The sequence below is a fragment of the Podarcis erhardii genome (assembly GCF_964252035.2).
Source record: "Podarcis erhardii genome assembly, chromosome: 8".
In the NCBI taxonomy this organism is placed as follows: domain Eukaryota; kingdom Metazoa; phylum Chordata; class Lepidosauria; order Squamata; family Lacertidae; genus Podarcis; species Podarcis erhardii.
In genome coordinates this window covers 69,638,148-69,666,143 of record NC_138499.1, presented here as the reverse complement: position 1 = coordinate 69,666,143, position 27,996 = coordinate 69,638,148, and the positions used below count along the sequence as shown (strand labels likewise).

Sequence of the window (27,996 nt, the reverse complement as noted above, 5' to 3'; positions counted from 1 at the left end):
CACGCATGCACAGAAGCACTAAATTGCGCATGCGCAGAAGGGCCGAGTTGTGACCCATGTGTGCCCAGACGCAGTGCTGTGGGTTGCAAATGTGCCTCCCGCATGGATCACTTTCGCAACCCGAGCATCCACTATACTAGTCTTAGCCCATCTCATGGAACTAGGCAGGATTCCTTATAATGAAGGAATTACTATCAAATAAATCCAGGTAACACTCCAAGAAATGTCGCAAAGCTGGTAAAGACTTGGGCAGGCACATTCACACACCCACACCACACACACACACACACTTTTCTGTATGTGTGTGTGTTTTGCAACCGACACACAATATTTTATGGTTATTGAAGGCTACTGCACATCCTCAGTCCTCATTGGTCTGGGTTTGTTTGTTCTTTTAAGAAAAATGTGCACTTCTATATACTTTGGGGTTTTTACCTCTGAGTTGCCAAGCTTTGGCTCCAGTAGTGTCAGTGCTCAACCACCTGAGTACATTATTAGAGGGAATGGTAAATCTGTGGTGGCTAAGTCACTGAGCCAAGAATTAGGAAATTCTTAGTTTGAATCTTGGCTGTCTCATGGGCCTGAGTTAATTCTTTTTCAGCACCACCGTATGCAGTGTATGAGTAATATGTGTGAAGTGGTTTGAATGCTCTATTTCGGTATAATTATTTCTGTAGCATAGATATAGCCTCTCATGTGTTGGTTTGTAATGCTTTGTAATTGGTGTAGAATAATAGAATGAAAATTCCCTGGATGCCTATATCCAGGTTTGGGGCAAATATTTTCTTGGTGAGAGAGCACCAGGATAGATTTAAAATTACAAAACATGAAGCAAAAGAAAGCATGGAAATATCACCTTTTAAGTTTCTTCCAAAGTTCCCCTTACTTCCCTTAGCATGGAAAGAGACCACATGTTTGGCAAGTTAAAAATAGTTTACTTACAAAGTCTTTGAAGGTGCTTTCCCATACAGCAGCAAGAAAAGACAGGCAGTTCAACTTAGCTTCGAACAGGTATGAGTTTCTAAATTATTTGTATAGAAACACAAAAATGGCTTGCTAAAGCCATACAGTCTAATCTTGCATGGCCTTCTCGGTAGTGACGCCAGCCCTGTGGCATGCCCTCCCATCAGATGTGAAGGAAATAAACAACAGACTTTTAGAAGACATCTGAAGGCAGCTGTGTATTGGGAAATTTTTAATGTCTGATGTTTTACAATTTTTTATATATGCTGTTACGCCTCCCAGAGTGACTGGGGAAACCCAGCCAGATAGGCAGGGTATAAAAATGATGATGATGATGATGATGATGATTAGATTCTATCTAGCTCAGACGTCCTTTCTGGTCAGATTCAAATGGTGGAAGAGAATGAACAAAGGCTTTGGTTATCCTTCTTCCCAAAGTGAAGAGGCATGACCTAGTCTGGCAGGACTGCTTACTTTATGGTCTTAACCCCTTCATGTACTAACTAGACTGCTAAGCATATACTATGAGGCTGATATTTATCTCACATGATGATGATGGTGGTGGTGGTGGTGATGATGATTTGGGCTCCTTAAGAAAAAATGCTATTGTAAATTGCATATATGAGAAACTGTGTTGCTACCTCTTTCCTAAAGCAACATGCAATTATTTACAAATTATTTAATAAATAGTCCTAGTAATTGTTGTGCTTTGTTCTAACAAAGAACGAACTAAGATATTCTTCACTTTTAATGAGTATTATGAGAATATCACCATTTTATGTGTTAACATATAAAAGCCTGGGGACTTTTTTTTTTTTTAGGTTTATGATTTAATTTCAGATGAACTAATCTTTTGCTTTCATGAACATGCTATTTTCTCACATACACCCATTTCCCTATTTTTAAACATGTTGTAATGTGAACATTTTGACCCATTTATCAGTATAATGTATTATTTTTGTACCCTTCATAACTGTAGTTGAAATTCAGTTTGCATCAATGGCTTTGCAGTGTGGCACCGATGTGGTTCAGCTTCCAGTTGATGGCCCAGCAAATATTTATTTTGAATTCTAAACAGAGCTATAACATAAAGTATAAAGCTAACGCATAAAGTTAACAATTCAGACTGTGCAGTCTGAGACTTACCATATTTTCGATTATTCATGCTAAATCCCGGCAAGTTACATTTTAACGGTGTTGAACAAAGATGTTGAAAACTGATCAGGATTGTTCTTCTGAGTGGATTGTATAAATGAGATAACAATCACCAGTGAGAATAAGGCAAACAATGATAGGAAGGAGGGGGGGGAGTAAGCTGTTTGAAAAGCTTCTGAAAATTCACTTAGAGTCTTACGTGTCAGGAACCATTGTGCTTATCATTTGAAATCAGACTCCCTGCTTTATCTCTGCTCTCTATCAGCTGTTAGACCTTGGCAATGAGCAAACAGCTTCTGAAAGATTGTCGGTTTGTAGCCAGTGCAGGCAAAGTATCCTTGTCAGGAGTGGTAATACGTGTCGACAAGCGCACATTAATTTTAGATTATTCCTTCTGACAAGGCTGTTGATTTGGAGGTTTGCTGCAACTGTTGGTTTAGGCAGGCATAGAAGGAAGCTGGAGGCATTAAGAAAATTCAAAAGAGCTTCTTCGTTTTGTGTGGTGGGGAGACACATTAGTATCCTTATGAAAAGTCTTCCTAAATTTGTTAAGAGTTTAAGCTTTGCACTTGGAAAAGTGAAGTGAACTAGAGAAGTACCATATTTTTCGCTCTATAAGATGCACCAGACCACAAGACGCACCTAGTTTTTGGAGGAGGAAAACAATAAAAAAAATATTCTGAATCTCAGAAGCCAGAACAGCAAGAGGGATCACTGCGCAGTGAAAGCAGCAATCCCTCTTGCTGTTCTGGCTTCTGGGATAGCTGCGCAGCCTGCATTCGCTCCGTAAGACGCACACACATTTCCCCTTACTTTTTAGGAGGGAAAAAGTGAGTCTTAAAGAGCAAAAAATACGGTATTTCAAAGTCTTAACAATGTGGAAGAGGTAACCATGGCAATTTATCCTATTCAAGTCAAGAAAGCATGAATGGTAACATAGTGTCCCCCAATCTTTAAACAGAAGACACTTCAGTTATCTGAAACATACATGTGCATGTTACTTTATGTGTGATGGAAATGCAAGGAAAAATGCTCATATCAATATTTATATCTATTATATTTATTAAACTATGATTGCATGTGTTGAGATTCTTTTCCAGACTATAGTACCAGTTTGTCCACCAGAAAAAGAAACCAATACTCTTCTGGAAGTGCAGGATACATTCTCTAAAGGGAATATGTGATATGAGAAATCAGAGAGAGATGCTGAATCTGAACTAATATGGTTCATTTTGTTTTGTGTGGTTTGCTGGTAGCTCTGGGTGGGCATGTGCATCATCTTCTAAAAGGGCATCTATGAAGACCATTGTGGATAAAATGAGCACTAGGACATGCTTCCACATCAGCTGCCTAAATAGTCCTCTCCTGCCTCTAAAGATGGAGGGAGAAATTTGGGCCAGTTCACAGTTTTATACAAACCTATCCAATTCACATTTCTTAAATAATATACCGACTAAAATGCAGCTCTGTCAAAAAAATTCACTTCCCTGAATTTTGCAGTGCAATAGTCCAACCAAATAATGTGTGCAGAAATGCATGTATTAGGGAAAGTGTGCATAAAAATGCATATATTCATGCTTGCTTTGAGAGATTAATGTTTCATTGGAATAGGTTCCATCTGCCTTGAAGAAAGTGGTGTGTGTTCCCTTCTTAAGGGAGCCTTTTTATTTGGAAGCAGAAGTGCTTAACAACTATTTCCTGTTGGTGACTTTTTGGCCAAGGTGGTGGCAGCCCACTTTCAGGCATGTTTGGAGGAAACTGAACATCTGAATTCATTTCGGTCTTATTTCAGGACCAGTCTTGGCCCTGAAGGAACGTTGGTCACCCTGGCTGATGACATTTGCCAGGACAGAGGTGGGGGAAGGAGTGTGATCCAGCTCATTCTCCATGACCTTTGGACAGCTCTTGACCAAAGAGCCATTGTAGAAAAATGCACACTAATGTCTCAGGCAAGAATTTTCATGAGGACCATTAAAAAAAAAAAATGCAAACTAAACTTAAGATGGAAAAAAACCCAAGAAACTGAGGGGGGTGGGGAGAGACAGATTTTGTCAATTCCTAACTGTGACTGTGTAATAAGTTCCTAGTAAGTTTGTTGCACATTGGACTAGTGGTTGTAATCCAAAACTCCTTCAGTCAAGCACATGTGTTTGTGTACAGATAGATTCTTGGGGCGGGGGGGGGGGGATCTTTGCCAGCCCTAATAGGGTTGAATTGGGACTTGGTGTATGCAAAATACATGCCAAACCAGCAAATTATGGCCCTTCCCGTAATGTATTTTACTTTTCAAATGGAAATAGAACTTAGTTGCATGCAGCCTCCATCAAGTCTACTTTCTGAAGGTTCGAAGAATACTTGGACTTTCCTGCTACCTTTCCCAGCTTGATGCTCTGCTGGAAGACTAAACATTGAATCCTTTGAGAAATGCATCCAGCTTCCTGGAGATGAGTGTTCGGTATTTCATGATATCAAATCTACTGTCAGCTTCTGCTTATATGCTGCCTTACTGAGTTTCCTCTTATTCATTTGCTTGGGCAGCCTTGCTAAGATTAAATAAACTCTGGGGTTTTCTGGCATTTGATGTTTGGTAATTTTATTGGCTGCCCTTAATCATTTTTTCCCCACTCCCCTGGTCCAGCTCTTTCTTCATCAGCTCAGTATTGGAGCTGGAATTCATTTTAATGCCTTAATATGCAAACACATTTGTGACAAAATTGACTCAATATTTAAACTTGTTCAATTTCAAACACATTTTATGCTTCAGCTGTTTCAACTTGTAGATTATATGAAATGAGATGATTCAAAAATTAAACAGGTTTAAGCATTCAGTCAATTTGCTTAAATACTGTGTGGCATTTGTTTTTCAAAAGTTTTCTCGAGTTCTTTGTTCTTACTTCACTATTCTTGCACCCATCCTATTAAGAGAGCTGAGGCAGACCTGACTTGTTCAAGTGCTTTAATTACAGAGCTGTCCCTTGCTGATGACATCATGTAGTCTACTGTACTATGGTGCTTGTGGCTTTCAGAGCAAGCCCTGAATGGCAGCTAGTACCAGCTGAACTCTTTGGCCCATGCTGAACTCAACATTTTGGGTCTTGTGATGCTGTTACCACTACTACCCTATGTCCCTGCCTTTCTTAGGAGCACATCACTCACAAGTCCATTATGGTGTAGCATGCCCTGCATTCAGAAAGATTCCATCCGCTTTTAAGAGTTGAGTGGTAAGATGAGAAACTCCAGTGGGTGCAGAATGCTCCAGCGAGGCTCCTCACGGGGTCCCTGCCATGGGAGCATATTCACCCAGTGCTTTACCAGTTGCACTGGCTCCCAGTAGAGTATCAGGTCAGGTTTAAGGTGCTGGTTTTGACTTTTAAAGCCCTTTGTGGCTTAGGGCCCTTGTATTTACGGGACCGCCTTTCCTGGTATGTCCCACAGAGGACCTTAAGGTCCATGAATAATCATAGTTTAGAGGTCCTGGGCCCTAAGGAAGTCAGATTATCCTCCACCAGGGCCAGGGCCTTCTCAGTGATGACTCTGACCTGGTGGAATGCTTTCTCATGAGACCAGGCCCTACAGGATTTAACTTCCTTTTTCAGGGCCTGTAAGACAGAGCTATTCTACCTGGCTTTCAATTTGATCTTAGCCTGATCTTTTATTCCCCTTCCTTCCCTCCCCCTCCCCTTTTCATAAAGATTACCCGCTCTGGGATCCCACAGCTAATTCTCACCTGGTCTCCTCACTGGCCCAAATAGGACTAATTTAGCCAGGTAGCCCTGGTGATGATCTAATGTTTATTGGATGGATTTCCCCCCTAAATTGATTTTTAAATTCTGAATTTATTGTTATTCACGTGTGTTTTTTTAATACTGTATTTTATGCTGTTTTTTGCTGCATCAATTAAGTGTTTTCAATTTGTTGTTAGCTGCCCTGAGCCTGGTTTTCTGAACCGGGAAGGGCGGGGTATAAATAAAAAATTATTTATTATTATTATTACCGTATTTTTCGCTCTATAACACGCACCAGACCATAACACGCACGTAGTTTTTAGAGGAGGAAAAGAAGAAAAAAAATATTCTAAACAAAATAGTGGATATATGATTTTTGTGGTTCATGCTGTGGCCACAGACATGTGATCTGACAGTGAGTTTGGAGTAGCCCAATGCAAAAATCCTGAGGATCCATGTGGATCCATACTTTGTAACCACGGAGGAGGGAAGGAAGGGGAACCATGGATCCTCTGCTCACGACTGCAGCAGATTCCCCCCACCACCACCACCCGCAGGCATTCGCTCCATAACACGCACAGACATTTCCCCTTACTTTCTAGGAGGAAAAAAGTGAGTGTTATGGTGCAAAAAATACGGTATTTTGCAGAGACTGCAAAAAGGAGCAGTGCATCTGAAATAGACAGGTACCCTCAAATTTGCGACCAAAAACCCAACCTATATTGATAGGAACATAAGAAGTGCTGCATCAGGCCAATGACCCGTCTAGTCCAGCATCCTCTTCTCACAGTGGCTAACCAGATGCCTATGGGGAAACCCACAAGCTAGACCCAAGAGCACTTTCCCCTCTTGTGGTTTCCAGGAAGTGGCATTTGGAAGCATTGCTGCCTCCAACCACAGAGGCAGAGCATAGTCATCATGACTAGTAGCCATTGACAGCCTTATCCTCTGTGAATTTGTCTAATCCTCTTTTAAAGCCTTCCAAGTTGATGGCCATCATTTCCTCCATGGGAGCAAGTTCCATAGTTCAACCATCTGTCCTGAATCTTCTATGCAGAGCCTAGTTTGCACAACACAGTAGGCTAAACCAAGGGGTGCCAACTTGAATAAAATATTGGGGGGTAGTAGGTAAGCCCTAGGGACATGGGTGGCGCTGTGGTTTAAACCACAGAGCCTAGGACTTGCCAATCAGAAGGTCAGCGGTTCGAATCCCCGCGACGGGGTGAGCTCCCGTTGCTCGATCCCTGCTCCTGCCAACCAAGCAGTTCGAAAGCACCTCAAAGTACAAGTAGATAAATAGGTACTGCTCCGGCGGGAAGGTAAACGGTGTTTCCGTGCGCTGCTCTGGTTCGCCAGAAGCAGCTTTGTCATGCTGACCACATGACCCGGAAGCTGTAACCGGCTCCCTCGGCCAATAAAGCGAGATGAGTGCCGCAATCCCAGAGTTGGCCACGACTGGACCTAATGGTCAGGGGTCCCTTTACCTTTAGGTAAGCCCTACCCCACATAATTGATCACATGACATGGTGCATTCACACTGTTTGAATGCCAATGCCCATCCACTATGGGGAAGGCTTAACCCCCTCAAGTATTTTATTGGGGTGGGGATTGAAGACCCCTCAGCCCCTAGGAGTTGGCTCCTATGAGCCAAACTGTCACTTCCCAGGACTGTACAAATGTGTAGGCTGCTAGAGAGCAGCTCACAACTGCTTTGCTCCACTCAAGTCCATTTTGTTCCTGCACAGAGTTAGGTTCACCATTCGATCCAAAAACATAAGAATGGGAATGGCGTCCTGGAGTACTTCTACCTGTTTCCTGTATGTAAAAGTGCCTTTGGTGAGCGCATGCGTTTATTGAATTAACAGGCAAGTTTTTATTTTATAACGCAGTGGATCAGCTAATGTGGTTTGCTAATTTGTGTGATAAGTGGTGTGTATTGTTAAGCACTTGCATTACTAATTTATTGCATATTAAATTATGTGCTGTGATGAAGTCAGGCGGGGTGTATATTATATTGCCATTATGTGATGTGCAGCTTTGTAAGGTAGCCTGAATTGGGGGTGGGGGTGGAATCCTACTTTTTAATATTTTTCTCCAAAATAAGCAATGGCCCTCTGGGATCCACTGTTTGCCTTTGTGATCTGACTGATTAGAAGAAAGCAGAAGTTGATGATTATTGCTCTCAGAGGAGGCACAGATATAGAAACACACTGACTCATTAAGCGCCTGTGTTCATCCAATCATGGGCAGAGTTTTTTACATTAAAGAAAAAATCATAATGAAAAGAAATTACTGGCCCTTGAAACAATAAATGAAAATTCTCATTTATAATTCATGATAGACTCTGAAGCAGAAGTTTTTTTAAATGCGTGACAAAATTGAGTATAATAACTTGTAGATCTTAAAATCTGTTTGGCCTTAACCTTTTTCAAACCTTAGGGATCAGTCAAGCTCGCCTTGCTCCAAAGTAGTAACCCCCTCACCTATTTCCCCCTGCAAAGGAAAGCATATCTCTGCTGATTAGAGAAATCTCACTTTCTAGCATTTTGCTCCAAAATAAACAATGCCTCTCTGAGATCCCCTGTTTACCAATTTGATCTGACTGGTAGAAGAAAGTTAAAGTTCATTATTATTGCTCCAAGAGGAGGCCCAGACATAGAAATATTTCTGAATACCTAAGCATTTAGCATAAATTGATGGCAAGCAGATATTCATATTTACAGCTAATAAGTGCTTTCCACTCGACTGTGCAGTTCAGATACTTCAGCATTCAGTGTCATAATCACTTAATTTTGAAAGGTACAAGCACGTGAAGACCTGCACCAGATACCTGTGATCAGCCGTGGCTGCCCAGGCACCTGTCAATTTTATGTCTAGAGAGGTGTTCTCCCTCCCTTTTCAATTTCAGAACAAAAACAAAATGTAAATCCAGCTCAGTCTGTGAGACTGTTTGTCTTTCTGCTTATATATTTTCTCCTGCTGCACACTTGTTTGACATCTAACGTTGCATTTAATTTACTTATTCCATGAGATTAGTCCTTGCATCCTGCCCCTTACAGATGAATCCAGTCTTCTGCAAAAAAAAGGGGGGGGTGGAGTATGAATAGTGACATAGAAAAGTGCATGAGAGTTTCAGATGTTTAGAGCCAATGGACAAACGAAATGCATACATTGTTAGATTTAAATTTCTGGGGAAGGGATGCAGCTCACAGCATTTGCTCTGCATAGAAAAAGTCCTAGAATGAATCACCAGAATCATAGGAAGGCCTGAGAGATACCCCATCTGAAACTCTGGAGAGGTGTTGCTGTTGATGGACCAGTGGTCTGAATCTGTATAAGGCAGCTTGCCATGTTCCTATTATGTCCAAAAGCACGGAATTCTGGCTTGATGTCAGTTAACTCACCAGGATCTGGGTTAATAGCCAGTGTGCTATGTGCTATGGAATACAGTGGTACCTCAGGTTACAGACGCTTCAGGTTACAGACTCCGCTAACCCAGAAATGGTACCTTGGGTTAAGAACTTTGCTTCAGGATGAGAACAGAAATTGTGTGGCGGCGGCAGCGGGAGGCCCCATTAGCTAAAGTGGTACCTCAGGTTAAGAACAGTTTCAGGTTAAGAACAGACCTCCAGAATGAATTAAGTTCTTAACCCGAGGTACCACTGTAGTTTTTAACCTTCTGGATTTATATCGACCTTGAAACACTTTGAAACCCATAAATCTTGGAGATTCAACATTTTAGAATATGTTCCGACCTTCCATATTAGACATGGCAGCTTCCTCTGTTCCTATGTTAACCTTTTCTTAAAAATGAAGCTCATTTTATGCCACGAAAATGACTTTCCCTCCCCCCTCTGCTCCCCAAAAGTCGTGTAACAATTGGAATGTGGTTTTTGTTTTGGGAGGGAGCAAAAATTGTAGGGTGTGTGTGAGAGAAAGAGAGATGCAACTGCTAGTTTTTATCAAGTTAAAAAAGCCAGGAGCATTTGGTTTGAGTGACTGAGGCTGCAATTCCATACATGCTTGCCTGGTACAGTGGTACCTCGCAAGACGAATGCCTCGTAAGACGAAAAACTCGCAAAACGAAAGAGTTTTTCGTTTTTTGAGTTGCTTCGCAAGACGGATTTCCCTATGGGCTTGCTTCACAAGACGAAAACGTCTTGCAAGTTTGTTTCCTTTGTCTTGCAAGTTTGTTTCCTTTTTCTTAAAACCGTGCATTCACTTCGAGGAGCAACTCATAGCACGCGGTGTGGTAGCCTTTTTTGAGGTTTTTGAAGACTTTGGTGATTTTTGAAGCTTTTCCAAAGTCCGTGCTTCGCAAGACGAAAAAATCGCAAGATGAAAAAACTCATGGAACGAATTAATTTCGTCTTGCGAGGCATCACTGTATTAGGTCCTATTGAACTTCACAGGACCTACTTTTGAGAAGATATTACAGGACTGAGCTGGAAATTCATGCATTACACCATGCACATTTGAACTTTTATCTTTCTTTCTTCGCACTACTATACCATGCACTCAGGTGCATGTCTATATTCAGTATTATGTTGCACCCAGTGCAGATAACATGTTGGTAAAAGAAGCAGCTGGATTGATGGTACTATAATCATGCAAACTATTCCTTTAAGGCAGTTTCAGGTAGATAGCCGTGTTGATCTGTCATAGACTAAATATAAGCTTTCAAGGTACTGTATGAGCTTTCATGTGTAATACACACTTTGTCAGATACTTTGTCGCTTCAACCTTATAAATGTTGATGACTGTTAGGGCAGTTGGTTCCACAGGGAAGGGCAAGGGATTTTTAAAGGGATAGATGACCAAAATTAGCTTTAGTATGTGTAATGCGACATGAATCCAATATCTCTATTCAGACCAGGTCTCTCCATAGTTTTTAGTTTGGTAATGAGTTGTAATTCAGCAACTTCTCTAAAATTCTTTTGCAATAAGACGGCTATTAATTGATCTTAAAGGTGCCACTGGAATTATTAAAAAAGATTTTTTTCATCTTTCATCTTGTTATTTATTATGACCTTTAAGTCAGTGTTTCTGTTTCATATTTTATTGGTGAAGTAAGATTGTTAAGGAATACGATTAAAACAAGTTAAGACACATGTACAATGAGATGGTAAATGGTAAAACCATTGATTCCTGGCATTATCCTGCCATGTTTAACCGAATTGAATTTTTCCTAGTTTTATTTTTAATTAGCTCATGCTGAATCCTTATTTTCATGTAAAGAATGGGATAATGCTCTATATTTGTGCCTTTAGAGTCTTAAAGACAAGCCATCTGACTCAAGACATGTTGCTATTGGACTTCATTAAAGCAAAGCACAACCAGAATTCTTAACAAAAGTAGGTTTTTCAGTACTGGTGAGACAGCAGGATGAGAAAACAGGCCTGCTTCCTGAAAGCTGTCCATTTTCTAACCTGTATCAGGCATTCTTTAGCTATTTCTGCCTGAATGAACACAGTTTGGAATACAGTGAGGTAATAAGGTGAGCTAATGAGTACATTATTAAACAGAGACAAAAAAGGAGAAAGTTTGTTTGTTTGTTTGTTTGTTTGTTTGTTTGTTTGTTTAAAAACCCCTCAAAGATTATAGAAATGAAAGGGAGAAAAATGACTGCTCACAGTTTTGATTTAACTAAAAAATGAGACAGAAAAAAACGAAACCTATAGGGAGATGCCCCATATACTGTATTCAGAAACAGAAAATAATGTGTACACTTCGAGACCTTCTGCTACTTTTCAGAAAGCTGTGTCTACTCACAATGAACTGAGATCTTGCTGTCTTTATGTTGATGATTGCAATGACTGTGCCATACAGATTTTTGAGAGAGTAGAGTATTCAATATCGTAGGTACAGTTCAAGCCTAATTCTGATGTAGGAGGTATTGTTGATAAGGTGGTGGTGTCACAGGTGGGGAGAGAACTATTTCCCCACCACCACCACCAGCATTGACACTCCACCCAAGAAGATCCCCTGAGCTACAATTAATCTGGAAAAACACCTTTCTATTGGCTACAATGGGGCTTTTTTCAAGCCTAATTGCAATGGAAGAAGTGGGTGCCGTAGGCCACATGGGCACTTGCAGGTACCACAGTGGTATAATGCTACAAGTGGTTGGGTAAATAAGTGCAATATTATGTTCACACAGGGTGTTCAGGGCAAATCAAGGTATGTACAGTCCATTTCTGATTCAATGTACTTCAATGCTCTCAAGAGCATGGGACCATTTTACCTGTGCGGCCACATGTGCCCACTGGATGGCTTAAAACTGCAGAACTGGTACTTTTACAAGTGCCATATAATATTCAATAATATTCAATATAAGTCAATCTTTTAGTCTGGAGTCAGCTATGCTCTGGAGCTCTCTGCCCATTAGATATGGCCAAATTTGTCAATTTCAATTTCTCATTTCCCCATTCTTAAATTCAGTTCTCTGAATTCTAAAAAAACCCCCAACCCTCATCAGCCCTTATTTTGCACATTTGCCCTAACACACACATTTTTGTATGCAATCTCCACTAATATAATGCATTATATGATTGTCACTAATATATCCATTTTAATCATACTTTGTTGTTGTATATTTTCTTCACAATACATGGCTGGAGAGCTATACCACAATTCAGAAAAATGTGGACTTCTCTGAACTCTGGACTCAGTTCTGGTCCTCACATTGTTTCAGAAAACACCTGCTAAAAACTTCCTTGTTCCAGCAAAGCCTACCTAGGCATGTGATTTTAGTAGCTGGATAGCTCAGTTGGTTAGAGCATGGTGCAGATAATGCCAAGGTTGCAGTTTTGATCCACATAAGTGACAGCTGCATGTTCCTGCATTGCAGGGGTTGGACTAAATGATCCTCAGGGTCCCTTCCAACTCTATGATTCTGTGTTTTAAAATACTGCTTTTATTTTATATTTCCCTTTTTAAAAATGTAACTTTTAAAAAATGGTCTTCAATATCATTATGAAGCAAGTCAGGGAATTCCTGTCATGGGAGGATTTAGGTCCCCCCCCCCCCCATTTCTCTGGTATGGGAAAGCATAAAAGGAGGAGATTAAATAAATCGTTTGGCATAAATTCAGGCAAAGCATACCTGTCAGTATCTTAATTAAAGGGAACTTGGGGTCTTACGAAGTCTGCTCAGCTGGGAGGGAAGCACTGACTAGAGGTGAACATATCAGATTCAAGTGGCTGTTCCAGAGCTCTGTGTGCTTTCTAACACACATGTGAAACTTTTGTACAGTTGTGTCTATTTCAGGGGTGTCAACTTGAACAAAATATTGGGGGAGGCTGGTAAGTACCCATCAACTTTGGGGAGATGCAGCCCTCTCAAATATTTTATTGGGGGGAGCCAAAGACCCCTTGGCCCCTACGAGTTAACTCCTGTGCTCCATTAACTTCACTGGAGCAGCCAAAATGATGCATACACAAAGCTGGGGCTTTGAATTTAGGTAGAGGCATACATTTTATGTGTATATAGACAAAATAATATATAGTTAAAGCTATGGTTTTCCCAGTAGTGATGTATGGAAATGAGAGCTGGACCATAAAGAAGGCTGATCGCCGAAGAATTGATGCTTTTGAATTATGGTGCTGGAAGAGACTCTTGAGAGTCCCATGGACTGCAAAAAGATCAAACCAATCCATTCTTAAGGAAATCAGCCCTGAGTGCTCACTGGAAGGACAGATCCTGAATCTGAGACTCCAATACTTTGGCCACCTCATGAGAAGAGAAGACTCCCTGGAAAAGACCCTGATGTTGGGAAAGATGGAGGGCACTAGGAGAAGGGGACAGCAGAGGACGAGATGGTTGGATAGTGTCCTCGAAGCTACCAGCATGAGTTTGACCAAACTGCGGGAGGCAGTGGAAGACAGAAGTGCCTGGCGTGCTCTGGTGCATGGGGTCATGACTAAATGACTAAACAACAACAAGACAATATAGCTGCTGTTTACTTAATCCTTTCAGCCAAGATATTCCAATAATTTCAGAGCAGGTCAGTTCTGCTTGTGGATGTGCATTGTTCATACATGGGCTCAATTTAAGGTGCTGTTTTTTCACCATGCAGGTTCAAGACAAGCTTGGGGCCCGAGAAACTGCCCTCTCCCTTGTGTGCTGCCCAATGCATTCTGGTTACCATCTGAGAACTTGCCCTGTATGCCTCTGCCTGATGGACAGAGACCCACTAGGAGCATGGCCTTTTTAGTTGTGGCACCAACATTGTGGAATGCCCTCCCATCAGGCCCCAACTTTATATAGCTTCCAGTGATAAGCTAAAACCCAGCTTTTTGTAAAGCATTTGTGCTGAGTTGTTATGAGTTGCTATGGGTCAGCGCTTGGTGCTTGCTTTCCACCAGTTTCATTCAGCTGATTGGTTTAGATATTTATTATGTAATTCTTGTTCTTTTGTGACCATGTAGGTTCATTGTTGCTGTTGCATTTTGTGGTCTTTTATCGATTGCTACCCACCATGGGTTCTTGGAGCAATTTTTAAACAAAATATAAATATGCTATTACAATTACTACATGTAACTATATAGCATTTAACACGCACAATCGTAGCATTGCATTAATAGTGTTAGACAGCACTAATGTTTGTGCTGCTTTGTACAAAAGCCATAATATTTCGAGTAAGGAGGAGAACAGTAACTGAGAGAGGGGGCTGTAATGTAAAGCCATGGAATGTGAAATTTGAACTGGTGACATCTGAGTTCACATTACTAACCACTGCACAACACCACCATCAGCTTTCATTCATGATCTTCTTTAATATGGTCCGATAAATTGCTGAAGTCATTAATACATCTGATCAATTATGGTAAAGGTTGTGTGACTAGGGTTTGAAGCTCTTTAATTTTTAAAGACTAGTATTTTATTTGAATTTCACAGAGTTGCTTCTCTAATGTTTCAGGGTAACATTCTTCTGGAAATGTGTGTGTTGGTGTTAGAATTACTATACTAGGGATTCAATGATCAAAGTATTTTTTAAATAAAAATAATAATAATTGAATATAACCTGCCTCATGCAGATTCCTATTCATGAATATAGGTGTCTTTGTCAGTAATGGGTATTATGGATAAATTGCTTTTCCTCTGTCCTATTCTCTGTTCTGTCTGTCATTCTGAAAGTGCAGGGAAATGAAGAAGGCATATTGATCTGGGATTTCTCTTGTGGATTAAAAGGGTTTACATCCACCTAGGCTTGACCTTAATCCAGAAAGGCAATAATGCCAAATTCATGAAATGAATTATGAGTAGTCCATCACCTCAGTGGCTTCTCACAAAAGCATAACTAGAGCTAAACATGCATGCTATTGCTATTTGGAGTGTGGAGAGGACATGTTGTTAGGTTTACACACACACAAACTTTTCAAACAGCCAGTTGGAATATGTGGCATCACCCTTAACACAGGGCAGCCCTAAAGAGCTATCTAGGGGGGCACGTCTTTCCTGAAGTACTGAACAGAATTTTTTTTTGTAACACGTTTCCCAGTTATGTCTGGGTGTGTGTGTGTATGTTCTGTTCAAGAGGAATAACAGGCAAAGGAAGTAAAGAGAACCTTTCTTCATAAGAGACAGGAAATATCTAACAAAAAGGCAAAGAGGGTAAGTGCTAGTAAAGAGTTTATTGGGCACAAGATAGGCAAGTAGCAACCAATCAGAAGGAGTGCAGCAGAAGCTGGGTTGAAAAAAGGGAGGAGAGAAATAAAGAAAGAAAGAAAGAAAGAGAGGAAAGTAACAGACTTTGGCTGAGGTGCAGCTGAGATGAAGATTTACACTGCAATCCTTTTCAACTACCGTACTCAAAAACAATCCCCATTGAATTCAGTGGAAATTATTGCAGGTAACTGCATATAGAATTGCAGCCTTGTTTGTTTACAAATTTGTTCCTAGATTATGCTCACCTGACTGGGGAACAACTGAGAGTAGTTAAAAGGGCTGCAGAATAAAAGGGCTTCTTTGGAGGAAGGGTGGGATATAGATTGATTGAATAAATAATAAATAATATTTATCTGGAGCCCACTCCATTCCTGCTGTTTGTTTGATAAATTGGGAGTGGAAGGTATGTTGTGGGCTGTGTAAGATTAGGCAGTGTGCCAGGATGTAGCCCAAGGCATGCAGTTCGCACGTCTGAACAATAATTTTTTTTTTTTAAAAAAATGGAGGCTATGCATCCTGATCAGAGAATGTGCATACTGCCCAAGGATTGTACAAAATGCAGTCTACATATCTGTATTCCACAAAGCCTGTTGGAGATTATGCATAACAGTGAGAGAGTGTACAAAATTCAATACATTCTGGAGGAGTTGCTGCAATGGAACCTTGCGTAGAGTAGAAAAGAATTTGCTCTCCAGCACAAGAATGAGTTTGAAAGCTTTACTGCAGAACAGTTTAAAACATTGCAAAATACAAAGTAATACATTGCGTGGACAGGCGGAGTCCCCAGATCCCGAGTGGTCCCCCCGTCATGTGGAATAACGACTCTAGACAATGTGCTATGGGATTAAATTGGCCACAACTTTATTAAATTTCAAATGTGGGTAGACCTTGGCTCAGGCATTGGGCGTTCTCCCTCCCTAGTCCCCAGCCGGGGACCTAGGGAGCATCAGGGTTATCCAGTGTGTGTGGGGGGGATGGGCCGGCTCTGGAGAACATATGTTCAAGCAGAGATAGCCGCCCCCGTTACGCCGCCGCAGGGGAGAGCAATGACGACCTTTCGGCGTACGGCCAAAGCCTCCCTTCAAAAACCCCTTTAACGGGGAACCCTGGTATCGCCGCCGCAAAGAGGAAGATGGACTAAAGGATTCCGCCCAAGGCCTGATACCGCCAAAGTTGTGACGTTTTGCTACGGGAAAGGCAAAACCTGCCAATGCAGGGAAATTCCTTTCCGGCCCTTTAACAGCGACCTTATCGTAGCAGCGCCCGCATACCTGTGGAGACAGGTTAACCTGCAAAACCTATGAAAAAAAAAAAAAAGTTAACCTGCAAAAGAAGACATTAACTGAGGGTGGGTAGGGTGGGAGAAGCTCTGGAGCCAAGTGAGGATTAACAATTAAGATCCACCCTCTATTGTGTGGGCAGGTAATCCCTCCCCTTACCTGGCCTGGTTTCCCTGGCAACACTTCCCCCAGGTGGGATTGGACAACTCGCTGGGGTAGGCGGGGACCTCCAGGTATCCCACCTGGGGGAAGGCAAAGCCTATGCTGATGGGGCCACTCCAGATCCAGGGCTGCACGCGTCCACGCAAAAGGCGCCCCCCGTTTTAAGTGGGGAGCGGTCATTGCTCTTAAACAAACAAGCAACAAGGTCCAGTCTTCTTTAAATCTTTAATTCAGTTCAATAAGCTTTTTTCTCTCTTTCTGGTCCCAACTTTCTTGTTCACCATCATGGAACTTATCCACTACTGCTGTTGCAGCGGGTCCATTGCTGATGCCAGGATGAGTCATGAATTAGCCGAAAGATTGAAACTGAAGCATCCAACCTTTGCTGCTGCTTTTGCCACAATGAAACCTCTTGTGCCTAATGCAAACTTCTCTTTACAAAATGTTTTCAAACACAGTGCGTACAAACATTGCATTTTATGCTCTTATATATTTAACACATTCCCCAAGGCCTGCTGGGAATTATGTATACTGACCAGGAAATGTGTACGGCTCCATCTTCATGGAAGGAATATGTGGCACCTTCTTCATGAGGCCTGTTGAAGTGTACACAATGGCTGCTTTTACGCACATTAACTGATCAACTCACATTCCCCTTAACATAACCTGGCTGAGTCACATGATGATCTGGTACATCAGCTACCCACATGAATGTATCACATTCATGTTTAGTCTTTGGCATTCATAGGATAACAGTGTAGAGCTGTTACCACAAGTCACACAATTTAATATGGGCTCTTTTTTTTAGCTGTTTTGATTGTGGCTTATTTAATCTGACCTTTCCTGCATCTTTTGAAAAGTTATCCTGTTGCACTTAACATCCTTCAAGGACTCTCATCACTCCCAATGCTGAGATAATTTGGGAGTTGGAATAGGAGCCCAGCACCCCAAAAGGAAATAGTTGGCATGAATTTAAAGTTATACATTATTTTTCAGCCCAAACTTAAAGAGAATCATTAATTGCTTTTTGGGTTTTTTTAGAATGGGAATGAAGATTCTGTGAAAGATTACCTCACTGTAGGATGCCTATAAAATCATATAAAAAGATCTTTCCTCATGGGTAATTATTCAAAATGTCTTTTAGAGCTGTCACCACGAAAAGGTCATAACCAGAAACCATAGAGGGATATCTGGCTTGCTGAAGTTATAAATAAAGAGAAATGGTAGCATAGCTTATATGCCTCTGTATGAGAACTGCTGCTTATTATGTATTATTTACTTCCACCTATTACAGCTGCACAGAGAAGTCCCCTTCAGGCTGCGGGTCCCTATTTTTGCTGTGATAGATGATAAATGTGAAGGGGATTGAAGGTGAAAAGGGTAAAATTCTAGTTTTACTTTAAAAAAATATAGAAAAATAAAGCTGTTCTCTTCTCGATCAGACTGGACTTTTCGTTGCCTAAATGTTCCTCAAGAAGTTTAAGAGCCGTTCCATGGACCCCACTTAGATGAACTCCAGCCCCCTACTCCTATATGGTGAGGGAATAAGTGGGCATATTGTGATACAATCGCACTTCCTCTCTGCTAATGCTTTTCATGAGTTGCTCAACTCTTAAGCAAAGTGGCAAACCTTATCCAGGACTTGCAGCAGTTCTGCAGTTCATTTAAGGAATCTTAAGTAAGGTGGCGCTGTGGGTTAAACCACAGAGCCTAGGGCTTGCCAATCAGAAAGTTGACGGTTCGAATCCCCGTGATGGGGTGAGCTCCCGTTGCTCGGTCCCTGCTCCTGCCAACCTAGCAGTTTGAAAGCACATCAAAGTGCAAGTAGATAAATAGGTACCGCTCCGGCGGGAAGGTAAACGGCGTTCCGTGCGCTGCTCTGGTTCGCCAGAAGCGGCTTAGTCATGCTGGCCACATGACCTAGAAGCTGTACACCGGCTCCCTCAGCCAATAAAGCGAGATGAGCTCTGCAACCCCAGAGTCGTCCGCGACTGGACCTAATGGTCAGGGGTCCCTTTACCTTTACCTTTAAGTAAGGTGGCATAGCGAGGTGGTGCTGTGGAGCTGCTCTCATGTCACCAGTGTTGCTGCTTCTTATCTGGATGTTGTGGGGGCAGAGTGGTGATGAGGTCTGGGCTGCAGAGGTGCACCAGCAGGGGCTACAGATTAGCTGTGCTAGTGCAACCACTCAGCCCCAGCTTTGCTGCTACCCTGCCACACACCCCACACCTTCCAAGTAAGTGGCAGAGACTGAGGTGCTCAGAGGCTGCCTCTGCAGTTCCAAACATCATGCTGCTGTTGCCTGCACATCTCTTGCCTGAACTGCTGAACTGCAAGAAGCCCAGGGTTTAAGGATACTGCAGGATAAGGCTGCCAGCATGGACAAGTTGCTTGCAGGAGTGTGGCTTGTCCACATTCTGGTTTGGCCTTCCTGGCTAATAATGTTTAGCAGAAGGGAATGGCTCCAGGAGGTAACATACGCCTCCTTGCAATAGGAGATGGCCCCTACTGCCTTGAAAGAGGCAATTGTGAGTCTGCACTTTAAAGGCCCTCATTGAAAAAAGAGACAAGGCATGTACTTTTGTAAACCAAGAAAATCTTTATTAGTATTATTTTTAACCCTCATGGGATCCTGAGGATTAAAACAGTTGATCACAGATATTCCCTTTTGGGCAAGTTGGAAGAGTTGCTTCAAGACACTCTCAAATGACTGGTTATTTAGATCCATTTCAGCCTGGTTCCAGGCCTGATTTTGGCACAGAAACTGACTTGGATCACTCTGGTGATTAATGCATGTTGGGAGAAAGAGGGCAGAGTAGCTCTGCTCATTCTCACGGACATCTTTTAGGCTTTGGGTGATGACCACAGTGGTCATCACTTTTTGATTGCTTGAAAGCATAGGGCAGATTTAACACAGTGGCTTACCTTAAGAAAAAGCCAGCGTCACAACAGAAATTTGTCTCCAGAATTTCAGTTCATTCCTTTTTAATAATATGCTAGCAAGCGGCCCTCACTTTTAAAAATTAAAATTATTTAAAAACAGTATTTTTGCTTGATAATAGTGTGTAAAATCATGGCTATTATTTGTAGCAATTTGCTGCTGCTTCACCAATGATATAGACCACTGGTTTCACTGTGTTCCGTGACACTAAGCAATTTATTTATTTTTTGAAAAATTGTAAATGCACTTTTAAAAATATAAGAACTTGCAAATGCACAGCTTCCTGGAACAGATCCATCAAATATCTATGTGAGTACTTGATAATGCTGGGTAGTTCTGCTGAGATTTGGGAATTTGAAACAAGACACTTATTTAAACTTCAGAAATAAGTGATTTAACTATTGCTAATAGCTAATCAGCCCTGACAGGCGTTGCAATAACCGTGAGTGTTCAGTTAACATGTACAGAATCCAACATCCATTTTCCACTCATATATTAGGGACACGGGTGGTGCTGTGGTCTAAACCACTGAGCCTCTTGGGCTTGATGATTGGAAGGTCGGCAGTTTGAGTCCACGCAAACGGGTGAGCTCCGTTGCTCTGTCCCAGTTTCTGCCAACCTAGCAGTTTGAAAGCACACCAGTGCAAGTAGATAAATAGGTACTGCTGTGGTGGGAAAGTAAATGGTGCTCTGACACTCATCACAGTCCTCTGTGCGCCAGTAGCTATTTAGTCATGCTGGCCACCTGACCCAGAAAGCTGTCTGTGGACAAACGCTGGCTCCCTCGGCCTGAAACGAGATGAGTGCCACACCCCATAGTTGCCTTAGACTGGACTTAGCAATCCAGGGGTCATTTAGCTTACCTTTATATTGGTTGACTTTTAACTGTTTTGGTTAATAGAAGCCTCTCAAAGCACTATTGGTTTGATCTGTATCTTTCATCTCTTTCATCTCTTAATTCATTATAGAGAAGTGAAGAATTTTGTACTAAAAATAGCCTCCTAGTTTGATTCTGAGTTGTAAAGTTCACTCCTTCCTGTTAAAAGTAAAATGGGAGAAATTTTTTTTAATGAAGTTGCATATTAGTGAGATTTGTACAGACCAAAGAAGACAACTTAATCTTGCAATAACAGCACTGATTTGTGGTAAACTTGTATCTGCCATTGATGCAACCACTCATGCTTAAAATCTCCCAGGGCAGATCTAAGAAGACCGCCTTGTTCAACAGTTAATTCCAATCACATTTGGAATAAGAGAATTATTGATGAGTTTCACATGAAAACAAACATGCATAGCTTGCAGCAGGAAATATCATTAGAAAAACATATGTCACTGGAAAGCTAGTGGGAATTTAGTCAAGCTGGAAGTATTCCTTGAAGATACTTGTGTGGCACAATCTGCAAAAGCACTTTGCTACTGAGCTTTCATGATAACAAATGTGCTATTCGGGGGGGGGGGAGCCATGTTTGAAGATATACAGTACATTTATACCAGGAATGCAGAACTTTCAGATGTTTGTGGACTCAACTTCTTTCAGCCCCAGTTAGAATGGCCAGTGGTCAGGAATGATGGGAGTCATTGTCTAGATCAGTGTTTCCCAACCTTGTGCCTCCAGCTGTTTTTGGACTACAATTCCCATCATCCCTTGCCACTGGTCTTGCTAGTCAAGGATGATGGGAGTTGTAGTTCAAAAACAGCTGGAGGCACAAGGTTGGAAAACACTGGTCTAGATCAGTGTTTCCCAACCTTGTTCCTCCAGATGTTTTGGGACTACAACTCCCATCATCCCTAGCTAGCAAGACCAGTGGTCAGGGATGATGGGAATTGTAGTTCAAAAACAGCTGGAGGCCCAAGGTTGGGAAACACTGGTCTAGATACAGTCTAGCAGAGGGCCACAGATTCCTCAACCTTGATTTATAGCCATGTCATTTGCTAGCCTGTGATTTTTAATTGGTTTCCCCAAACCATGATATGAACAACAGGGGAAGTCAGAAAAGTCACCTCAGCTGATGATATCAGGCAGTTTGAAACGCTCTACTAGGAATGGTCTATTTTATTATCTTACCTGATCTGGATTGGAATCCTTGTGTGTGGCAAGGTACTGGGTCTTTAAGGACTGGATCGAACTAAATAGTTGTGCTAACTGGCATCCATGCAATGAGTCCTGCTAGTTCACTGGGGTTTTTCCCATCCTCTACACCCTGAAATCAGCTTGGATAGATGAGGGGAACCCTCAGAACAGTGCATGGGGGAAAGGAGATCATTCCATCTAGCAAGCAGAAAGACTTGTGCTGACATATTAGCACAGTGTTGACTTCCATCCTAACCCTTTACCTTCATTGCAATCCAAATCTGGATTGAAGAATAAATTACTTATAAAAAGCCATCACACATTTCCTAATCAACTATTAGTTGAGCTTTCCGTTCTTTACATAGAAGGTGACTCAAAATTGACCATGCAGCTGGAAACTCCATAGTATGGGGGGGGGGTTGGGGGGGTTGGTTGGTTGTTGTTGTTGTTTTAAAAGCTGGGTTTCTGACTGTCACAAAATCTGTTTTGCAAACTGGGATTTGTCTTTGTGGTCTTTAGCACATCATCACCATGTTTTTGAACAAAACTTCGCATCCAGCTTTCAGGACTTGCGTTGAACTAATCTTTTATTACTTTTCAAAATTCATTACGCTTTCATCATGTGGTAATGAAAATGATTTGAATTTGAGTTTTGCCTTTCTCCAGAGACGTTAAAAAAATAATCTAAAACCATAGGCCTCATTTGGGCAATTAGCTTCTTTCCAGACTGCTTTACAAACACAATCATTTTTTGTGTGAAATTCACAAGTCACAACAGATATTTTTTTCCAAGGTCAAAGGGTTTCATTCAAGTGGTGGCAAGCATAAGATGTGATCACACGTTTCCACTTATTTGTTTGCAGTCTGTGTGAGAGACGGGAGAGAATTCCCCCGGATGCAACCATTGTTTTGAAGGGGGAGGGTGCTAGAATGAGTATGGTTAGAAGAAGAAAAATTCCTCCATACCTTTTGGGGGATGAGGAAAATTACCCCAAGCCTCATGCATGAAGGAGGCCACATCAACTATGGCAATCAACCATAGATTGGCTTCTTCTTCTTCTTCTTTGGCGATCACTCATAGCCGAGTAAGATTGTCTTCCATAAACACAGTTTAACAATGAGCCCGTAAGTGACTGTGGAGGCCAATTCTGGATCCACACGTCCTTCCACAGTGGGGACATAGGTTTCTGGGCAGGAGTTGATCATGGTGAGGGTTTGCCAAGCATGCCTTCCTCTTAACACATGTCTCCCTTTCGTCCTGAGTTTGAGTGTCTTCAAAGCCCATGGCACCTTTGGTAAAGGCTGTTCTCCAACTGGAGTGATCGCAGGCCAGTGTTTCCCAGTTGTCAGTGTTTATACTACATTTTTTTAGATTTGCCTTGCGACAGTCTTTAAACCTCTTTTGTTGACCACCAGCATTACGCTTTCTATTTTTTAAGTTCGGAATACAGTGGTGCCTCGCAAGACGAAAAGAATCCGTTCCGCGATTCTCTTCGTCTAGCGGTTTTTTCGTCTTGCGAAGCAAGCCCATTGACAGCTTAGCGGATTAGCACTATTAGCGGTCTAGCGGCTTTTAGCGATCAGCTGTTAAGCGGCTTATCAGCGGAACAGCTGATAAGCGGCTTAGCGGCTTAGGAAAGGGGGAGGGAGCGAAAAAAACCTGCGGGAACTCGCAAGATTTTTTCGTCTTGCGAAGCAACCCCATAGAGAAATTCGTTTAGCGAAGCGCCTCCAAAACGGAAAACCCTTTCGTCTAGCGGGTTTTCCGTCTTGCGAGGTGTTCCTCTTGCGGGGCACCACTGTAGAGTAGTTGCTTTGGAAGACGATCATCAGGCATCTGCACAACATGACCAGTACAACAAAGATTGGCATTGCTATACTGTTGCCCCCTTTCCTCTGCCTTGAATCCCAGTAACCTAAGCACGATAAGCTTCATCGGGAGAAACTTTTATTTTATTTTATTTATTTTTCTGTGCTGCTTTTCCATACTTCAAACCATGCTCAAGGTGGCTCATAACATAAAAAATTCACAATTACAACATAACACAAGTACAGTGGTACCTCGGGTTAAGAACTTAATCTGTTCCAGAGGTCCGTTCTTAACCTGAAACTGTTCTTAACCTGAAGCACCACTTTAGCTAATGGGGCCTCCCGCTGCTGCCGCGCCGCTGGAGCACGATTTCTGTTCTCATCCTGAAGCAAAGTTCTTAACCCGAGGTACTATTTCTGGGTTAGCGGAGTCTGTAACATGAAGCATATGTAACCTGAAGCGTATGTAACCCAAGGTACCACTGTAGTCATAAACAATAAATAAAACATGTCCAGATTGAGCACTTTCCACATAAATCTTATCTAAAACTAAGACACAAAAAGGAATAGCAATAACAGCAACAACCCTTCCCTCCCCACAACACTACCCCAGCCAAAGAGTCTGTTCAGCAGCCATAGCTTTCGTAGCTGGAGTCAATCAGGACTCTGCCCTCCCAGGCCAGTTGGAAAAAGACCTGCAGGGCAGGGAGCAGGAGTCACAACCATGAAACAAAGTCACCTGTGGGGTGGGCATATCTTTTTATGCAGTAGCTAAATTATTTACATTAGAAAAACACACACACACACACACACACACACACACAAGGAGTTGGCTGTTAGCATACCACCAGTTAGACTTACAGGGGAATCTTTTGCATGTCTACTCAGAAGTAAGTCCCACTGAGTTCAGTGGCAATTTCAGTTTGTACATGACTGCAGAATTAATGTTTCAGAAGTGGAGTCAGCTACTCCAACACCTCATCAAGAAAAATAGCAACTGTTTCTCCACTTTCTGGCCATTCTGGGAGGAGTCAGGAGGCTTGACAGAGGTTTGTGCTTTAGTCCAGGTACCAAATGTTGTATTTTGAGCCAACCTAGAATTTTAGTGCACCAAGCAGGCCTTGATTGTTTTCATATGCCCTTTACACCCAAAACAGACAGTGGCACTCTGTAATCTTTGGGCACTTTGAGATATCTGGTTCCAGTGCTTTAAAAACCAAAAGGGCTTCTAAAACCTCTTTAGGAAAAAAATAAAAATAAAAATTGTTAGATCTCATGGTAAATGACTAGGACAACAAGGAAAACAACAATTTCATTTCCATTTATGTGTATTAAGGTAGTGTAATAAACAATCTCATCTTCATTCTCTTCTTTTGACAAGGTTTATGTTGTGACAAGTGTGTGCATGATATTAGTCATACGTAGGGAATGGGGAAGAAATTCAGTTCAGTGTGCATTTAAAGCCTGAGCTGTCAATTTCACACTTTCAGAAACTCTATGTGAACTGAAACACAGCTAACCTTTGAAAATCACACTTATCTGAATTTTTGGTGCAGTTCTCCATCCAAACAATGTTTACAAAAATGCATATATTAGGGGAAAGTATACATAAAAATGAAGATATTAGTGAAATGTGGGGGGGGGGACACCCCCTGTCACGATTCAGAATGAAATGTTTTGAATTACTTTCTTTTGACCCCAAATGCTCAGAAAAATCTGTCAAAATCTTCAGTCACTTGAAAACTAGAATGTTTTTTTTAAAAAATTAACATCAGGGAGTACCTTTCATGTGGTTAACAAGTATACAGTTGTACCTTGGATCTCAAACGCCTTGGCTCCTGAACCAATCGGCTCCCAAATGATCAAAACCTGTAAGCGAATGTTCCAGTTTCTAAACGATTTTTGGAAGCCGGATGTCTGATGCGGCTTCAGTGGCTTCCGATTGGCTGCAGGAGTTTCCTGCAGCCAATCTGAAGCCACGCTTTGGTTTCCGAATGTTTTGAAAGTCAAACGGACTTCCGGAATGGATTCTGTTTGACTTCCAAGGTAAGACTGTATTTTGCAAATAAACTGAATAAGCTGAACTATATCATTGACTGAATCCCATGGGCTTTCTGCAGTATAAATAGCCTGTAGGAAACTTTCAGTCATTCCTAGACAGTCCCTGCAGGTGCACTCTCTCAAGTAGAAAACGCCAGGAGCTATTAGAAGCATCTAGACCTGAGCTACCTGTGAAACAATTGGTCAGTTCATGGAAGACACGTCTATCGCTCAGTTGGGTTGCCATTTGTGAAACTAGAATGTCCACAGCATCATCCAAGTGACATCAGTGAGCATTTCAATTTCAAACATTCTGATTATTTCTACTTTTAGCTAAGTATTTTTTATTTATTTACTTGATTTAGGGGGGGCTGCTGACCACCGTGTGTGTGTGTGTGCGTGTGTGTGTGTGTGCGCGCACACACACACACACACACACACACCAACTACGCCCATGACCTCCAGTGGCAAATGAATGGATGAATCAAATGACCTTGCTCGTGAAACAACAGGGAAGGACAGAAGTGAAGAGACATTACTATCTCATTTCTTCAAACAGAATGCCATTGCCCGCCCCTGAAACCTTATTGAATCAGAGATACGCCTCCTTCTTATCCAATTAGCCAGATTCTCACTGGCCTCACAGCATTTCACCATCAGCGCAGATGAGAATTCCTCACCTGAAAATTCAGAGCCAGCCTTATCCATCTCCAGGGCACTGGGCTGCTCAAAAATGAAATGAATTTGAGGCTCATTCTTCCAGGCCAGGGGATGGGCTTTACACTTTTGGCAGCAATGCCTGACATTGGTTGCCTCCTCCCTTCATCTCTGCAAAGCTCCTTTTTGCTTAAGAAACACATCCTCCATGCTTTAAATGACTCATCATTGGCATGCCTCTTTGTTAAGAGTTCCCAAAGCTTTTGCAACCCAACGGAGTGAAAAGTTGAGAAACTGTGACTGTAATGTCTCCATGCTCTGTATCACTGCACTGTACTCATCAAGGCAGCTGACACCTCCAGGCTTGACATGAATTTATTGTCATGAGCAACTTGCAGAGAGTGCAGCAAAGGAGCTGGAGGAACTGATAACATCTTGTCAAAACATCCTCCAGAACTTGGATATGTCCTCATTCTGAATGTGCCCCTGAAATAAAAAGGCAAGCCATATCACCTGAAGCATTTAAACTGGCCTGACAACAATGTTTTGAAAATAATCCAGCCTGGGGAGGGGTGGATAATGATAGAAAATTCAGAAACCACTAAGAAATTCTACTTACTTTTTAAAAGGTACAATGATTTTCTGTACACTTTCCTTCCCTCTCTTATTAATCAGTACAGCTCTCTAACATTGTAAGTCTCTAGCTAATAAAATGACACTCTAACTAATGATATAACTCTGTTGTGCAGTAACTCTCTAATGCAATAACTCCCTGACTCTCTGTCTCCCTCCCTCTGCTTTCTCTGTCTTCGAACTCCCCTCAAAGATATGCTTTCACCAAAGACCTGTGGCAAGTCACCCAGCTGGATGACGTGTGACAATGAAAGCTATGTTACTGTTACTTTGCAACCTTGCTCAGCAGTGGTCTTCTTAATAGTAGTTTTGCATAGCTTTAAGTGGATCTTTATTTTTATTTACCTAAAAGAACTCTAGACCACCCTTCTTCTTGTGATGCCCAGTGCAGTGTCCAATCATAAAAATATGATATAAGAAATCAGCATAATATCCTTCAAACAAAAATAATACAAAACTGTTGAAGTAGGACTGAGGACAGCCACACAATCCCTGGGGAAATGAAAATTGTGTAACCTGGTGACAGAAAGATTGTAGTGTGGTTGTTAAGTATTCCATATGGTTTCTGCCTGCTGATGGAGATATTAAAAAATGAACACATTTTGTGCACATTCCAGGTTGATTCTTTTTGGCACCCAGAATACTTTGCATTTGATGGGTCTGAGACTGTTGCAATAGTGGTTTGAAGACAGTTTACAGCAGGCAGGTCCTCCAGCTGTTTTGGGACTACAATTCCCATCATCCCTGACCACTGGTCCTGTTAGCTAGGGATGATGGGAAACAGCTGGAGGGCCAAGTTTGGCCATGCCTAGTTTACAGTAAGGAATTGGTTGGAACTTTTCAATCAAAATCAAAGCAGTTTATCTACGTCTGCCCAGGAAAGGTACATGT

The 27,996-nt window shown here is 41.8% G+C and overlaps 1 protein-coding gene and 1 long non-coding RNA gene across 5 annotated transcripts in view; one reads left to right on the top strand and one right to left on the bottom strand.

Moving 5' to 3' along the window:
- CDH20 (cadherin 20) overlaps nt 1-27,996 on the top strand; it is a 156,165-nt gene that overhangs the window by 45,541 nt on the left and 82,628 nt on the right. Inside the window, exon 1 of one of the 4 annotated variants that reach the window (XM_081873015.1) lies at nt 996-1,011. The exons of the other annotated variants lie outside the window; for them this stretch is intronic. The gene's annotated coding sequence lies outside the window, so the exon portion shown is untranslated. Of the gene's footprint in view, nt 1-995; nt 1,012-27,996 lie in introns of those variants that run through there. 4 annotated transcript variants of the gene reach the window in all.
- On the bottom strand, nt 26,832-27,283 carry LOC309349332. The gene is made up of 2 exons (XR_014159854.1): nt 27,092-27,283; nt 26,832-26,958 (listed from the first exon to the last, which is right to left on the bottom strand). It is a non-coding gene; the product is annotated as an uncharacterized lncRNA (long non-coding RNA).